The sequence below is a fragment of the Rana temporaria genome, chromosome 5 (genome assembly GCF_905171775.1).
Source record: "Rana temporaria chromosome 5, aRanTem1.1, whole genome shotgun sequence".
Lineage (NCBI taxonomy): Eukaryota > Metazoa > Chordata > Amphibia > Anura > Ranidae > Rana > Rana temporaria.
The window spans coordinates 423,629,454-423,648,010 of record NC_053493.1 but is presented as its reverse complement, the minus strand read 5'-3'; the positions used below and the strand labels follow the sequence as shown (position 1 = coordinate 423,648,010).

The window sequence follows — 18,557 nt, the reverse complement described above, 5'->3', positions numbered from 1 at the left end:
CCGCACGTGCACAGATACCACCCCCCAACCCACCGGTGCACACATATACCCCAACCACAGCCCGCATGTGTACACAGATACCACCACAACCCCCCCCCCCCCCAACCACAGGCTGCATATGCCCACAGATACCACCACACCCCCTCAACCACAAGTGCAAACATATACCCAACCACAGGCCACGTGTACAGATACCCCCCCCCATAGGCTGCGTGTATACAGATACCAACCCCCCCCCCCCATAGGCTGCGTGTATACAGATACCCCCCCCCCCCCCCATAGGCTGCGTGTATACAGATACCCCCTCCCCCCCCCATAGGCTGCGTGTATACAGATAACCCCCCCCCCATAGGCTGCGTGTATACAGATAACCCCCCCCCCCCATAGGCTGCGTGTATACAGATAAACCCCCCCCCCCCCATAGGCTGCGTGTATACAGATACCGCCCCCCCCCCCCATAGGCTGCGTGTATACAGATACCGCCCCCCATAGGCTGCGTGTATACAGATACCCCCCCATAGGCTGCGTGTATACAGATACCGCCCCCCCCCATAGGCTGCGTGTATACAGATACCGCCCCCCATAGGCTGCGTGTATACAGATACCCCCCCATAGGCTGCGTGTATACAGATACCGCCCGCCCCCCCCCCAATAGGCTGCGTCTATACAGATACCGCCCCCCCCCCCCCCATAGGCTGCGTGTATACAGATACCACCCCCCATAGGCTGCGTGTATACAGATACCCCCACATAGGCTGCGTGTATACAGATAACGCCCCCCCCCCCCCCCATAGGCTGCATGTATACAGATAACCCCCCACCCATACGCTGCGTGTATACAGATACCCCCCCATACGCTGCGTGTATACAGATCCCCCCCCCCCCCCAATACGCTGCGTGTATACAGATCCCCCCCCCCCCCAATACGCTGCGTGTATACAGATACACCCCCCCCCCCATACGCTGCGTGTATACAGATACACCCCCCCCCCATACGCTGCGTGTATACAGATACACCCCCCCCCCCATAGGCTGCGTGTATACAGATACACCCCCCCCCCCATAGGCTGCGTGTATACAGATACACCCCCCCCCCCCATAGGCTGCGTGTATACAGATACCCCCCCCCCCCCATAGGCTGCGTGTATACAGATACCCCCCCACAGGCTGCGTGTATACAGATACCCCCCCACAGGCTGCGTGTATACAGATACCCCCCCACAGGCTGCGTGTATACAGATACCCCCCCACAAGCTGCGTGTATACAGATACCCCCCCACAGGCTGCGTGTATACAGATACCCCCCCACAGGCTGCATGTATACAGATACCCCCCCATAGGCTGCATGTATACAGATACCCCCCCATAGGCTGCATGTATACAGATACCCCCCCATAGGCTGCATGTATACAGATACCCCCCCATAGGCTGCGTGTATACAGATACCCCCCCATAGGCTGCATGTATACAGATACCCCCCCATAGGCTGCATGTATACAGATACCCCCCCATAGGCTGCATGTATACAGATACCCCCCCATAGGCTGCATGTATACAGATACCCCCACATAGGCTGCATGTATACAGATACACCCCCATAGGCTGCATGTGGGATGTTATACAGTATCTGGAGTATATGATAATCTTAGCAGGAACTGAACTACGGCTCCCAACACAGCAAGGCCAGTAAACACAAATCGCTATGCGGTGTCAGCTTAGACTCCCAACGAAAACACCACAGCAACTGCCCAAGCATGCTTATACAAGGCCGGGGGAGGTAATGAGGACAAGTACTGATCAGATGGATGAATGAAGCCACTGCCATAGCAACACTCCACATGAAAAATAAATCCCCAGGAGTATACTACCTGAGTAAACACTCCTATCAGGATGGAAAAAAGCTTCCCCATGCACGTTACCCTTCACATTACAACAGAAAAAAGATCTGAATGGCCAATATGCAATAAAAATAAATGCATACCATGAAAACCCCCACAGAAGGTATTAGGGAACGTTCACACCAAGAACTGCATGTGAAGTCCCTGTGCGCTTCCCATGCAGCTCACGGTTCGGATCGTTCCTCGGATCAGAGCCACCGATCGGATCACCACCATATATAGTCCCCCACTGCAATATCCACATCCCCCCCCCCCCCCTGCTGCATGGTCTACATCTCCCCAGTCAGCGCCACTCTGGGAAGCTCATCTAGGCCGCCGCTCCGGAGCTAGGCCGAAGCCGCTGCCTTTCCTATGGGCGCAATCCGCGGATCACGTGGTGTACCGATCCGCAGACGTTGACCCATTCGGATCAATGACGATCCGTTGCACCCCTAGCATGTACTACTTTTTTGAAAATGCGCAACTGCATCGCATGGTAGATTTGTGCTTGCTGGCCACACTGTATAAGCTGTATACCAGGCATGTCCAAAGTCAGGCCCAGGGGCCAAATGTGGCCCCCCTGTTGATTTAATATGGCCCCCCTGGGTATTTGGATATATATATATTGTTTGTGGCCCCCAGGGCCACAAAAGATATATACTGTATTTATTGACGCTGCCTTGGAGGGGACAGGGAGGGGGCAGGACGAGCGCCGTCAGATTACATAAAAATAATCTCCTGTTTACTCAGCAGCGTCTCTATTGGAAGTCCCGTCTCCTGGGATGCCATTGGACGAATGTTCTGTCTATCATCGGAGGCAGGACTTTGTATTAAAGAGGCCACAGGGTAAACAAGACATTCTCCTGTTTGTAATCTGTCGGCACTTGTCCCGCCCCCTCCCTCTGCCCTCCGAGGCTGCAGATGGGCATCGTTCAGGCTGCACTGATGGCAATGGTATGGCTACATTTATGGCACATGTGAGGCTGCATTGGTTGCAATGATGAGGTTGCAATGGTAAGCCTGCATTGGTTGCAATGTTAAGGCTGCATTCATGGCAATGGTAAGGATGCATTCATGGCAATGGTAAGGATGCATTCATGGCAATGGAAAGCCCAAGCTCATCCTTAGTCCTAAGCAGCGCTCTGGGATTCGTTGGGGCCACAAATAAAATATATACAGTATATCCAAATAACACGCCCAAGCTCATCTCTTCACCACACACAGCCACAAAGGCAAGAGAATTGTTGTTGGGCAGTGTATTAGTGCTCAGACGAACACACTTAGACAGAATTTTAATGGTTCAAAGAATGTCAGGCAAAATAGTCGGCCCTCGCGCATGCTCACTTAATCAAATCTGGCCCTCTTTGAAAAAAGTTTGGACACCCCTGCTGTATACAGTACACAGTGCTGTGTATCAGCAGTGGGATGAAGACCAAATCCTCCTACATAAGCTGTCCCTGTTTATCTGCAGTCTTCTCTTCATTTAACCACTTAAGGACCGGACCAATATGCTGCCTAAAGACCCAAGGTGTTTTTACAGCTGTAACAGACAATTACGCGGTCGTGCGACGTGGCTCCCAAACAAAATTGGCGTCCTTTTTTCCCCACAAATAGAGCTTTCTTTTGGTGGTATTTGATCACATCTGCGTTTTTTTGTTTTTGCGCTATAAACAAAAATAGAGCGACAATTTTGAAAAAAATGCAATATTTTTTACTTTTTGCTATAATAAATATCCCCCAAAAACATATATATATTTTTTTTCCCTCAGTTTAGGCCGATACGTATTCTACCTATTTTTGGTAAAAAAAAAAAATAAAAAAAAAAAAATAAAAAATCGCAATAATCGTTTATCGGTTGGTTTGCGCAAAATTTATAGCGTTTACAAAATAGGGGATAGTTTTATTGCATTTTTATTTTTTTTACAACTAATGGCCGCGATCAGCGATTTTTTTCGTGACTGCGACATTATGGCGGACACTTCGGACAATTTTTACACATTTTTGGGACCATTGTCATTTTCACAGCAAAAAATGCATTTAAATTGCATTGTTTATTGTGAAAATGACAGTTGCAGTTTGGGAGTTAACCACAGGGGGCGCTGTAACATTTAGGGTTCACCTAGTGTGTGTTTACAACAGTAGGGGGGTGTGGCTGTAGGACTGACATCGATCGAGTCTCCCTAATAAAAGGGACCACTCGATCGATGCGCCGCCACATAAGGCTCTCCCCGTTCTTCAGCTCCGGGGAGCGATCGCAACGGGGCGGCTATAAACGAATAGCCGCGCCGTCGTCCCGGATCGCTCCCCTAGGCTTACCGACCGCCGCATGTACCGGGGGGGGGGGGGGGGGTCCCGATAGGACCCCCCACCCACGTCAAGCAGAGCACGTACAGGTACGTACATGTGCCTGTCCGTGCCATTCTGCTGACGTATATGTACATGAGGAGGTCGGCAAGTGGTTAAAGTCCAGAATAAAGCTTGTTTGAGCTGTCAGAAAGCAGGGGGCGGAGAGCTGAAATGACACTCTGCGGAGCTCAGCAAGGAGAGCTCTGATATCGCAATATAGATTCGTATTGTATTGATTCGTATTGTGACTGTACTGTCTTCCCTGATGTAAAGCGCTGCGCAAACTTTGGGCGCTATATAAATCCTGTATAATAATAATAATAATAATAATAATAATAATAATAATAATATCGGATTGGAGGGAAGAGACACAAAAACAGAGCTTAGGCTATCAGCTGGAGATCACTCCCCTGTCACCTTTTATCCCTTGGTGTCAGGAAAAAAACTGTCCGAAGTGACTCGGATATAGAGGAAGGAAGCAGCAGACAGAAATGACACTCGGAGCTCTGGATTGAGACAAGTACACACTATAGAGGAATATGCTTTGTTCATATTTCATGTCTGAGATTTACTCGAGATTTAACCCCTTCACACTGACGTAATGCAAATATGCGGCCTTCGGCTTAAAAAGTGTGTTATACCAGGGTGATGCATGTAGATACAGATCTATGATCACTAAGTAAAAGAAATCTCAAACATTCTGATCTCTCCAGCTGCCATTCACAGCGAGCAATGAATGAAGAAAGCGGTTGAAGAGCTTACATGTCGCCAGATTGTCGCCGTGTCCTCAGATGCCCCCCAGTTACTGGATGGATTGAGGATTCCCCCGTAATATGCTTATGAGTCCTGTCACTGGAGATAATTATTGCTGTAAAGACCAGCGGGGATAAGACCGACTGGAATGATCAGGTCACAACAACTGGACAGATTCTGTTCGCAAAGCTCCCCCCCCCCCCCCCCCCCCCACAATACACACCACTATTAACCGCCATCATCACCAACTTCACACCTTCAAATGCTAAAAGATAACAACATTTTAGAAAGTGTAAGAGAAGACGACGTAGCAGTGTGAAAACCAACGAGCCGAGAAAAAGATTAGTTGGAATAAAAGGGATTTTCCAGTTTCAACAGAAAGTGAAATTTGAACAGGGGAAGATCTTCTCACCAGCGGTCAACCACAACCATTCGGCAAACCAGTGACAACCCAAAGCTGGGCCATCAGACTGGTATGCCGAGCACAACAGAGCCATAGCTAAAGACTGACAAAAACAACTAAAAATAAAAAATGTAGTGCACAGTCACACTTGTGTGACTTTGAATATCAAAGTCGCATGTCAAGTTGTACCGCAAGTTCTCCCATCTATAACCATACAAAGGCTGTATGTGCAACTCTTACACACCACTTTAACATATAATAAGGCTTACTTGTAGGTACTGGAAAGATCTAGGAGGCATTTACCATATATGCTTGACCAAACGTCACCGGCGCATGCGCACTGAAGAAAGGGCACAATCGTGACGTTTCTATGGTGCCCGAGCCATGACCGTCAGCTCCCGCGCGCATTCACAGGAGTGATGTCACGCTACTCTGGCCAGTAACCGAGCCGGCCCTGGAAGGAAGAGGGGCGAAGGTGGATGCTTCCTGCAGCAGAAAGTGCCACATAATGGGCTGGTATGCGATGCATACTAGCCCATTATGCTTTTACTTTGCAGGAAATGAAAGAGGAAGCAAAAACTCATTAGGGTCATTGGGAGTAGAAATTGTGCCGCCCCCAGGGCAAAGGCACAGCGCCCCCAGGGCAAAGGCACAGCGCCCCCAGGGCAAAGGCACAGCATCTTGTATCAGTGGGAAGAAGGTGCCTCAAGGACCAGATAAAAGGGGAGCAAAGGGCCCCAGTTTGGAGACCACTGGTCCAAATCCACATTTTGGACAAATGTTACATCTGTATTTAGGGTGCAATATGGTGCAAATGGGACCCACACCCCAAATCCTCTTCCCCCCGCAGCAGTGGTCACTTGTGAAGTTCGTACAGCTGTGTCATTCATTCAGAGATATGCGAGTGTATGAACTACAAGTCCCAGCAAGGGATTGATCTACAAAGTGCCATAATCAGCACAGTCAGACTTTTTCCTTTAACCAAAAGTCGGTACCCCCCAATTTAGATATAGAACTGGGGGAAAGTCTAAAGGGAGGCAGACATTGCATTCCCAATTCACTGATTACAGTTGCAATGATTTACTAAAAGAAAGAAAATGTTTTTTTGGCTGCAAATATTCTAGTTTGTTATTTTTTTATTTTGTTTTATATTATAATATGTAAAATATTTTTTGTAGTAATAAAAATTAATATTAATTTTTAAATATAATATACATTTTCTTATTATTAAAAATGAATATTTGCAGCCAAAAAAAAAACGTTTTTTTCTGCAAATATTCTAGATTTTTATCATTTTTAATAAAAGAAAAACGTATATTATAATAAAATGTAAAAATAATAATTTGTATTACTACAAAAAAAAAATATTTTACATATCATAATATAAAACAAAATTAATTAAAAAATGATAATAAACTAGAATATTTGCAGGGGAAAAAAAGATTGATTATTTTTCTTTACTTTGCAAAGCATTGCAACTGTGATCAGTGAATTGGGAATGTAGTAGTAATAAAAAGGGGGACAGGTTTTGACAAAATACCTAAAATAGTTTGCATTACTAGCGGCGAAGTTCTGCTAGGACGGCGGCATACTCCGGATTTTTGTAGAACTCTTGCAGCGCGGTCACTGCCGATGCTCTCTATGCACTGAATTGGAGATGACAGCTGAAAACCAAAAACAGAAGAGCCATCGGAATTCCTGTTCCATCACCTGGATGCCGAGGTGTGACGCGCTGGGCGATGTCATGGGTGTGGGGAGGGCCGCATAAATTTTAAATGTAGGATTGCTGAAGTTATAATTGTCCGACTCTCTCCATATGCTGAATTGCAGACTCTGTATTATAGTGATCACCGCTCTCCATAGACATGACAACGCTCTAATAAAAAAGACACCTAAAACCCTAAAATTATATCCGACACCCGGACCTTGTTTTAGTTCTGGATATAGAACATCGGGAAAGAGTGAGGAGGTTACTACCGTCTCTTCCTCCACACCGGGGAGATTTATATATTTTGTACGCAAGTGGTTTCTGAAGGGACGGGGGGCGTATCACTTGAAGGGGCTCAGTCTGCTGGGAGGAGAAGAACTCCCCCTAGAATGACCCCAGCATGTGGCTAGATCTGGAACCAAAAAAAGGACAGTGACCCCTCTCACCATCAGACCTCCTATAACACGGGTGCTCAACCTGCAGCCCCCTCCAGTTGTTGTGAAACTACAAGTCCCATCATGCCTCTGGCTTTGGGAGTCCTGCTTGTAACTGTCAGCCCTGCAGTGCATCATGGGACTTGTAGTTCTGCAACAGCTGGAGGGCCGACAGGTTGAGCGCCCACGTCCTATCAGTTCCCCCAGGGACTGTACTGCACTCATCCTTCTGTGGATAAAGGGAGACGCCAATGAAGAAGAATTTGGGTATTTCTGTGCAGCAAGCGGAGGGCGGCGACCGATGTGGGCGGGGTTTATTGTCGCCCTTCCCGATATCCCGGCCTATAATAATCCTCTACCAGAACAAAAAAGAAAGAGGAGTCCCGGGAAGGAACACGGCACTGTCCTAATGATCCTTCAATACACACAAATCTTTTTATTCCACAGAAATAGATTGTCCCGCGTTTGTTCTGCCCAGCAATTGTTGGTGACATTCTTTAATCCACAAATCACAGTGACACCGCCCTTCAACAGTTTATTATTGTCATTACACTGACAGTGTGTCACTCCGCTCATTAACCCTTCGTGCTACCGGCAGTGTGCCGAGTCATCGTAATCGGACCAGTCACTCCTTCACTGGATATCTCAGACATCATCAGATGGTGGGCAACCACAATCTTTCACACTCGAGTGACCCCCCCCCCCCCCCGACGTCCCTACACCCGAATCCTCACACCCGAGTGACCCCGACGTCCCTACACCCGAATCCTCACACCCGAGTGACCCCGACGTCCCTACACCCGAACCCTCACACCCGAGTGACCCCGACGTCCCTACACCCGAATCCTCACACCCGAGTGACCCCGACGTCCCTACACCCGAACCCTCACACCTGAGTGACCCCGACGTCCCTACACCCGAATCCTCACACCTGAGTGACCCCGACGTCCCTACACCCGAATCCTCACACCTGAGTGACCCCGACATCCCTACACCTGAGTGTCCCCCGACGTCCCTACACCCGAACCCTCACACCTGAGTGACCCCGACATCCCTACACCCGAATCCTCACATGTGAGTGACCCCGACGTCCCTACACCCGAATCCTCACACCTGAGTGACCCCGACATCCCTACACCTGAGTGACCAGACGTCCCTACACCCGAACCCTCACACCAGAGTGACCCCGACGTCCCTACACCCGAATCCTCACACCTGAGTGACCCCGACGTCCCTACACCCGAATCCTCACACCTGAGTGACCCCGACATCCCTACACCTGAGTGACCCGACGTCCCTACACCCAAATCCTCACATGTGACCCCCAACCTGAACCTTCACATACGACCCCGATATCAACACCCGAATCCTCACACGTAGCCCCGACGTCCCTATACCTGAATCCTCACACCTGACCCAGGCGTCGCTACACCGGAATACTCACGTGACCCAGACCTCCCTACACCTGAATCCAGACGTTCCTACACCTGTATCCTCACATGACCTACACCTGAATCTCGAAACATGATGACCCAATGTCCCTACACCCGAATCCTCACATACGACCCAAACATCTCTACACATGACCCCAACGTCTCTACACCTGGATCTGCACACATGACCTCATACATTTCATCCATGCATATCCTTGTGTTCGAAACAGCAAACAAAACCCCATGAGCCGTGCAACAGTCATCCGGTATAGTGAGAGAAGGTGCAGGGAGATGGTTACACAGGACCGGCCAGTACCCAGCATGGAGCACAGGTGCAGGCAGGATATCAACACAGTACAGAGGATGGAGCATAATGTTCAGCAAGATGTTCAGTCTACAAATAGGAAGCACAGAATATATAAAGGATATATAAAGGTGATGAGTACTAATCCACTCTACAGGTAGTTACAGTGTAAAGACTCCATATAGAGCGATGATGAATGGGGGTACAGGGGGAATAGGGGTGCGCTCATTCATTTAACAGTCAGGGTACGTAAAGGGGGTAGTGGTCTTTTATAAACCATGCAGTTGGAGTATGGGGAAATGGGGATTTGGACCCTCATACAGGGGGCAGCCAGGGTATGTAAAGGGGGATTTAGACCCTCATACAGAGGGCAGCCAGGGTATGTAAAGGGGGATTTAGACCCTCATACAGAGGGCAGCCGGGGTATGTAAAGGGGGATTTAGACCCTCATACAGAGGGCAGCCAGGGTATGTAAAGGGGGATTTAGACCCTCATACAGAGGGCAGCCGGTGTATGTAAAGGGGGATTTAGACCCTCATACAGAGGGCAGCCAGGGTATGTAAAGGGGGATTTAGACCCTCATACAGAAGGCAGCCAGGGTATGTAAAGGGGGATTTAGACCCTCATACAGAAGGCAGCCAGGGTATGTAAAGGGGGATTTAGACCCTGATACAGAAGGCAGCCGGGGTATGTAAAGGGGGATTTAGACCCTCATACAGAGGGCAGCCAGGGTATGTAAAGGGGGATTTAGACCCTCATACAGAGGGCAGCCGGGGTATGTAAAGGGGGATTTAGACCCTCATACAGAGGGCAGCCGGGGTATGTAAAGGGGGATTTAGACCCTCATACAGGGGAGCAGCCGGGGTATGTAAAAGGGGATTTAGACCCTCATACAGAGGGCAGCCGGGGTATGTAAAGGGGGATTTAGACCCTCATACCGAGGGCATCCGGGGTATGTAAAGGGGGATTTAGACCCTCATACAGAGGGCAGTGAGTGTTAAGGCAGTTAGAGGGGGCAGTGAGGAGGAAAATAAATGATATGCCATTATACAGGGGGCAGTGACAGTATATGGGGGGCAGCAAATTAAGACATAATACAAGTGACACTCAGTGTATATGAGTAGAGCCAGTTATATGGGGGGGGGGGGGGCGCGCATTACTCAGGAGGAAGGCCTGCAAACAGGAGGCAAGCACTGTATACCTGAGAAGAGGGGGAGAGAGACCTCATAAAGGGGACAGGCGGGGTATACAGAGTACAGGGCTCTGGCCATCATACAGGGGACAATCAGATCATAATTTAAGGGGCAATCCGTTTAAAAAAAAAAAAAAGGGAGGGGTGCAGAACAGACCCTCATATGGGGGTATATAGGGAGGGGGTGAGGCAGAACAGACCCTTATACAGGGGGGCAGTCGGGATCCTAAACCAAGGCACAGCCAGGTGTATGGGTGGAAGAGGGCGCGGGCGCGGCAGACCATCATTTAGGGGGAAGTCTTGTTTTATGGAAGGGAGGGGACCCTGTCTCGGGGGGGGGGGGATAATTGTGTTGTCTGAAGGAGATATAGACTCTCATACAGCGGTAGTCACAGTATAAGGAAGGAGTGGCCTGGAGGTAAGTGCTTATATTACATACATGATGTGTGTGGAGGGTGTGGACCCTCAGAGGGGTAGTTAGGATATGTGGGAGACCGTTGGGGTACACAGAGGGGGTATAGACCGTCAGAGGGGTATTCAGGGCATAGGGGAGACCGTTGGGGTACAGGGATAGGGGTATAGACCCTCAGAGGGGTATAGGGGAGACCGTTGGGGTACAGGGAGGGGGTATAGACCCTCAGAGGGATATATGGGAGACTGTTGGGGGTACACGGAGGTGGTATATACCCTCAGAGCGGTAGAGGGGTAGTTAGGATATATGGGGGGGGGGTAAATATACCATATACAGGATAAAAAGGGTGTGCAGTTGGGGCATATGGAGGGAGGAGAATAGACCTCAATATGCTGTAACCCCCCCCCCTCCAGATGAGAGTCTATTACACACACCCCCCTTTTATATATTCTGTGTATAGTATAATGACTCCTCCCCCTTATATCCCAACTACACCTCTGAGGTGCTGTACACCCTCCAGGGAAGGGAGGGGACCCTGTCTCGGGGGGGGGGGGATAATTGTGTTGTCTGAAGGAGATAGACTCTCATACAGCGGTAGTCACAGTTTAGGGAAGGAGTGGCCTGGAGGTAAGTGCTTATATTACATACATGATGTGTGTGGAGGGTGTGGACCCTCAGAGGGGTAGTTAGGATATGTGGGAGACCGTTGGGGTACACAGAGGGGGTATAGACCATCAGAGGGGTATTCAGGGTATAGGGGAGACCGTTGGGGTACAGGGAGGGGGAATAGACCCTCAGAGGGGTATAGGGGAGACCGTTGGGGTACAGGGGGGGTATAGACCCTCAGAGGGGTATAGGGGAGACCGTTGGGGTACAGGGAGGGGGTATAGACCCTCAGAGGGGTATAGGGGAGACCGTTGGGGTACAGGGAGGGGGTATAGACCCTCAGAGGGGTATAGGGGAGACCGTTGGGGTACAGGGAGGGGTATAGGGGAGACCGTTGGGGTACAGGGAGGGGGGTATAGACCCTCAGAGGGGTATAGGGGAGACCGTTGGGGTACAGGGAGGGGTATAGGAGAGACCGTTGGGGTACAGGGAGGGGGGTATAGACCCTCAGAGGGGTATAGGGGAGACCGTTGGGGTACAGGGAGGGGTGTATAGACCCTCAGAGGGGTATAGGGGAGACCGTTGGGGTACAGGGAGGGGGTATAGACCCTCAGAGGGGTATAGGGGAGAATGTAGGGGTACAGGGAGGGGTATAGGGGAGACCGTTGGGGTACAGGGAGGGGTATAGGGGAGACCGTTGGGGTACAGGGAGGGGTATAGGGGAGACCGTTGGGGTACAGGGAGGGGGGTATAGACCCTCAGAAGGGTATAGGGGAGACTGTTGGGGTACATGGAGGGGGTATAGACTCTCAGAGGGGTATTCAGGGTAGTTAGGATATATGGGGGGGGTAAATATACCATATACAGGATAAAGAGGGTGTGGAGTTGGGGCATATGGAGGAGAATAGACCTTCATATGCTGTAACCCCCCCCCCCTCCATATGAGAGTCTATTACCCCCCCCCCCTTTATATATTCTGTGTATAGTATAATGACCCCCCCTCCATATGAGGGTCTATTACCCCCCCCTTTTATATATTCTGTGTATAGTATAATGACCCCTCCCCCTTATATGCCAACTACACCTCTGAGGTGCTGTACACCCTCCATGTACCCCTCCCCCCTTATTTAACCTGTATATAGTATAATGACCCCCCCCCCCCTCCACCCACATAGGGGGTGATCATTACATATTGGGTGGGGGAAATTATACCATATACAGAATATAGGGGGCTAGGTTGTGTCATACTATACAGTTTAAATAGGGGGGGGGGGGGTAACATGGAGGCATGTAGCACCTCAGAAGGTGTAGTAAGGATATATGGGGGGGGGGTAAATATACAGGATATATGAGGGGTAAATATACTATATATGGGGTGCAGTCAGGCCATATGGAGGAGAATAGACCACCCCCTCCCCATATAGGGGTGATAATTACATATTGGGTGGAGGGGGGGGGGGGATTAGATCATATACAGGACATATGTGGGTGGGGGGTAAATATTCTATATACAGGATAAATAGGGGAGGGGTAATAGACTCTCATAGAGGGGTAGTTATATGGGGGGGGGGATATCCCAGGTACATTGGAGGTCAGGGGCTCATACAGAGTACAGTCCACTTGGGGGGGCGCCTCAGTCTGGGTTTTGGGGGGGACCCATACAGAGTACAGTCTAGGTATTGGGGTGCCCCTCAGTCCAGGTATTAGGGGCCCTCAGGCCTTGCATTGTGGGGGGCCCCCCTCAGGCCTTGCATTGTGGGGGGGCCCCCCTCAGGCCTTGCATTGTAGGGGGGGCCCCTTTAGGCCTTGCATTGTAGGGGGGCCCCCTTTAGGCCTTGCATTGTAGGGGGGCCCCCTTTAGGCCTTGCATTGTAGGGGGGCCCCCTTTAGGCCTTGCATGGTAGGGGGGCCCCCTTTAGGCCTTGCATGGTAGGGGGGCCCCCTTTAGGCCTTGCATGGTAGGGGGGGCCCCCTCAGGCCTTGCATTGTGGGGGGGCCCCCCTCAGGCCTTGCATTGTGGGGGGGCCCCCCTCAGGCCTTGCATTGTGGGGGGGCCCCCCTCAGGCCTTGCATTGTGGGGGGGCCCCCCTCAGGCCTTGCATTGTGGGGGGGCCCCCCTCAGGCCTTGCATTGTGGGGGGGCCCCCCTCAGGCCTTGCATTGTGGGGGGGCCCCCCTCAGGCCTTGCATTGTAGGGGGCCCCCCTCAGGCCTTGCATTGTAGGGGGGCCCCCCTCAGGCCTTGCATTGTAGGGGGCCCCCCTCAGGCCTTGCATTGTAGGGGGGCCCCCCTCAGGCCTTGCATTGTAGGGGGGGCCCCCTCAGGCCTTGCATTGTAGGGGGGGCCCCCTCAGGCCTTGTATTGTGGGGGGTGGGAGGAAGCCGGTACCCGCCCCGGTATTTCTCTCACCTTCTCTCCCGGCGGTGACCAGCGGCCTGTTCCCGGGACTGTCTCTCCGGTAAGTGAGGGTCGGTTTTTCCCCGGTGTCTCGGTAGGTGTGTCTCCGGTAAATCTCGGTCGGTCTCTCTTGTCACAGAAGCCGCTACAACCCGCAGAAGCCTCCACACAGACCGGCCGCTCCCCCTGAGATTCTGACAGACTGAGGTCTCAACCAATCAGAAGTCCCGATCAATTCCAAGGCCGGGCGCCCCGGCCAATGAGCAGGGAAGAAGAGACTTTGTGGGCGGGGCAAGGCGCGGCGCAACGTCCGCTAATTATCCAATGGCAGGGCGAGGAGAACTCCCGGTGCCGCAGCTGGGACGGGAGGCGGGGCTTGGAGAGACAGGCGGATAACGAGCGGCGGCCTCAGCCAATCAGCGGGCGGGATAAAGGCGCTTCCAACGTGGAGAGGCGGCAGAGTGTGAATGTTGTGTGAGGAAGACGGGGGAGAGGGCGGGGACCGGGATTCGGTGTGTCCGGGGTGATCCGGTGTGACAGATGATCTCAGACCTGCAAATTTTTACCTCATAGAGCCGCGTGTGAGCCGCTACTCTGACCAGGCCAGGACAGCCAATCAGCGCCAAGGTGTGGCCCTGACTGACAGGCCAAGGACCAATGAGAAGGCGAGGCGCCTGGAGCGGGGATTTCCCGCTGGATGTGTGAGGAGACAGATGTGAGGGGGCGGGGCCGAGCCTGAGAGAGTACCAGAGGATCAATACTCCTCCCCCTCCCCCATCACAGAGTACTCCCCCCACCAGACCCATCACCCTGAGAGAGTACCAGAGGATTAATACTCCTCCCCCATCACAGAGTACTCCCCCCACCAGACCCATCACCCTGAGAGAGTACCAGAGGATTAATACTCCTCCCCCATCACAGAGTACTCCCCCCATCAGAGGAGAAATACTCCCCCACCAGACCCATCACCCTGAGAGAGTACCAGAGGATTAATACTCCTCCCCCATCACAGAGTACTCCCCCCACCAGACCCATCACCCTGAGAGAGTACCAGAGGATTAATACTCCTCCACCATCACAGATTACTCCCCCCACCAGACCCATCACCCTGAGAGAGTACCAGAGGATTAATACTCCTCCCCCATCACAGAGTACTCCCCCCACCAGACCCATCACCCTGAGAGAGTACCAGAGGATTAATACTCCTCCCCCATCACAGAGTACTCCCCCCACCAGACCCATCACCCTGAGAGAGTACCAGAGGATTAATACTCCTCCCCCATCACAGAGTACTCCCCCCATCAGAGGAGAAATACTCCCCCCAGACCCATCACCCTGAGAGAGTACCAGAGTACTTCTCCCCATCAGAAGAATAATACTCCCCCATCACCCTGAGAGAGTACCAGAGGATTAATACTCCTCCCCCATCACAGAGTACTCCCCCCCATCAGAGGAAAAATACTCCCACCCACCAGACCCATCACCCTGAGAGAGTACCAGAGGATTAATACTCCTCCCCTCCCCCATCACAGAGTACTCCCCCCATTAGAGGAAAAATACCCCCCATCACCATGAGAGAGTACCAGAGGATTAATACTCCTCCCCCATCACAGAGTACTCCCCCATCAGAGGAAAAATACTCCCCCCCCCACCAGACCCATCACCCTGAGAGAGTACCAGAGGATTAATACTCCTCCCCCTCCCCCATCACAGAGTACTCCCCCCATCAGAGGAAAAATACCCCCCCACCAGACCCATCACCCTGAGAGAGTACCAGAGGATTAATACTCCTCCCCATCAGAAGAATAATATTCCCCCATCACCCTGAGAGAGTACCAGAGGGTTAATACCCCCCCCATCAGAGGAAAAATACCCCCCCACACCAGACCCATCACCCTGAGAGAGTACCAGAGGATTAATACTCCCCCCCCATCAGAGGAAAAATACTCCCCCCAACCAGACCCATCACCCTGAGAGAGTACCAGAGGATTAATACTCCTCCCCATCAGAGGAAAAATACTCCCACCAGACCCATCACCCTGAGAGAGTACCAGAGGATTAATACTCCTCCCCCATCACAGAGTACTCCCCCCATCAGAGGAAAAATACTCCCACCAGACCCATCACCCCGAGAGAGTACCAGAGGATTAATACTCCTCTCCCATCACAGAGTACTCCCCCCATCAGAGGCAAAATACCCCCCCCCACCAGACCCATCACCCTGAGAGAGTACCAGAGGATTATTACTCCTCCCCTCCCCCCACCAGAGGAAAAATACTTTCCCCCCCACCAGACCCATCACCCTGAGAGAGTACCAGAGGATTAATACTCCTCCCCCATCACAGAGTACTCCCCCCATCAGAGGAGAAATACTCCCCCCAGACCCATCACCCTGAGAGAGTACCAGAGTACTTCTCCCCATCAGAAGAATACTACTCCCCATCACCCTGAGAGAGTACCAGAGGATTAATACTCCTCCCCTACCACAGAGTACTCCCCCCCCATCAGAGGAAAAAATACTCCCCCCCACCCTGAGAGTACCAGAGGATTAATACTCCTCCCCCACCACAGAGTACTCCCCCCATCAGAGGCAAAATACTCCCCCCCCACCACCAGACCCATCACCCTGAGAGAGTACCAGAGGATTAATACTCCTCCCCCATCACCCTGAGAGAGTACCAGAGGATTAATACTCCTCCCCCATCACAGAGTACCCCCCCCCCCACCAGACCCATCACCCTGAGAGAGTACCAGAGTACTTCTCCCCTCCCCCATCAGAGGAAAAATACTCCCTCCCACCAGACCCATCACCCTGAGAGAGTACCAGAGGATTAATACTCCTCCCCCCCATCAGAGGAAAGATACTCTCCCCCCACCAGACTCATCACCCTGAGAGAGTACCAGAGGATTAATACTCCTCCCCCCATCAGAGGAAAAATACTCCCCCACCAGACCCATCACCCTGAGAGAGTACCAGAGGATTAATACTCCTCCCCATCAGAAGAATAATATTCCCCCATCACCCTGAGAGAGTACCAGAGGATTAATACTCCTCCCCCATCACAGAGTACTCCCCCCACCAGAGGAAAAATACTCCCCCCCACCAGACCCATCACCCTGAGAGAGTACCAGAGGATTAATACTCCTCCCCTCCCCCATCACAGAGTACTCCCCCCATCAGAGGAAAAACACCCCCCACCACCAGACCCATCACCCTGAGAGAGTACCAGAGGATTAATACTCCTCCCCCATCACAGAGTACTCCCCCATCAGAGGAAAAATACCCCCACCAGACCCATCACCCTGAGAGTACCAGAGTATTAATACTCCTCCCCCATCACAGAGTACTCCCCCCACCAGAGAGAGTACCAGAGTACTTCTCCCCATCAGAAGAATACTACTCCCCATCACCCTGAGAGAGTACCAGAGGATTAATACTCCTCCCCCATCACAGAGTACTCCCCCCCCACCAGACCCATCACCCTGAGAGAGTACTTCTCCCCTCCCCCATCAGAGGAAAAATACTCCCTCCCTCCCACCAGACCCATCACCCTGAGAGAGTACCAGAGTATTAATACTCCTCCCCTCCCCCATCACAGAGTACTCCCCCCATCAGAGGAAAAATACCCCCCTCACCCTGAGAGTACCAGAGTATTAATACTCCTCCCCATCAGAAGAATAATATTCCCCCATCACCCTGAGAGAGTACCAGAGGATTAATACTCCTCCCCCATCACAGAGTACTCCCCCCACCAGAGGAAAAATACCCCCCCACCACCAGACCCATCACCCTGAGAGAGTACCAGAGGATTAATACTCCTCCCCATCAGAAGAATAATATTCCCCCATCACCCTGAGAGAGTACCAGAGGATTAATACTCCTCCCCATCACAGAGTACTCCCCCCATCAGAGGAAAAATACTCCCACCAGACCCATCACCCTGAGAGAGTACCAGAGTACTTCTCCCCATCAGAAGAATAATACTCCCCCATCACCCTGAGAGAGTACCAGAGGATTAATACTCCTCCCCCATCACAGAGTACTCCCCCCACCAGAGGAAAAATACCCCCCTCACCCTGAGATTACCAGAGTATTAATACTCCCCCCATCAGAGGAAAAATACTCCCACCAGATCCATCACCCTGAGAGAGTACCAGAGGATTAATACTCCTCTCCCATCACAGAGTACTCCCCCCATCAGAGGCAAAATACCCCCCCACCAGACCCATCACCCTGAGAGAGTACCAGAGGATTAATACTCCTCCCCCATCACAGAGTACTCCCCCATCAGAGGAAAAATACTCCCCCACCACCAGACCCATCACCCTGAGAGAGTACCAGAGGATTAATACTCCTCCCCATCACAGAGTACTCCCCCCAGACCCATCACCCTGAGAGAGTACCAGAGGATTAATACTCCTCCGCATCACAGAGTACTCCCCCCCCCAGACCCATCACCCTGAGAGAGTACCAGAAGATTAATACTCCTCCCCCATCACAGAGTTCCCCCCCCCACCAGACCCATCACCCTGAGAGAGTACCAGAAGATTAATACTCCTCCCCCATCACAGAGTACTCCCCCCCACCAGACCCATCACCCTGAGAGAGTACCAGAGGATTAATACTCCTCCCCATCACAGAGTACTCCCCCCAGACCCATCACCCTGAGAGAGTACCAGAAGATTAATACTC

The 18,557-nt window shown here is 51.6% G+C and overlaps 1 protein-coding gene across 19 annotated transcripts in view; it reads right to left on the bottom strand.

The window, feature by feature from the left end:
- Positions 1–14,465, bottom strand: part of MAP4 (microtubule associated protein 4) — a 253,956-nt gene extending 239,491 nt beyond the window's left edge. For 10 of the 19 annotated variants that reach the window (XM_040355305.1, XM_040355310.1, XM_040355311.1 and 7 more), the window contains exon 1: positions 13,877–14,155. The gene's annotated coding sequence lies outside the window, so the exon portion shown is untranslated. Of the gene's footprint in view, positions 1–13,876; positions 14,159–14,430 lie in introns of those variants that run through there. The other 9 variants (XM_040355315.1, XM_040355321.1, XM_040355309.1 and 6 more) reach the window with 5 other exon arrangements.
- Between the last annotated feature and the right edge of the window lie 4,092 nt (positions 14,466–18,557).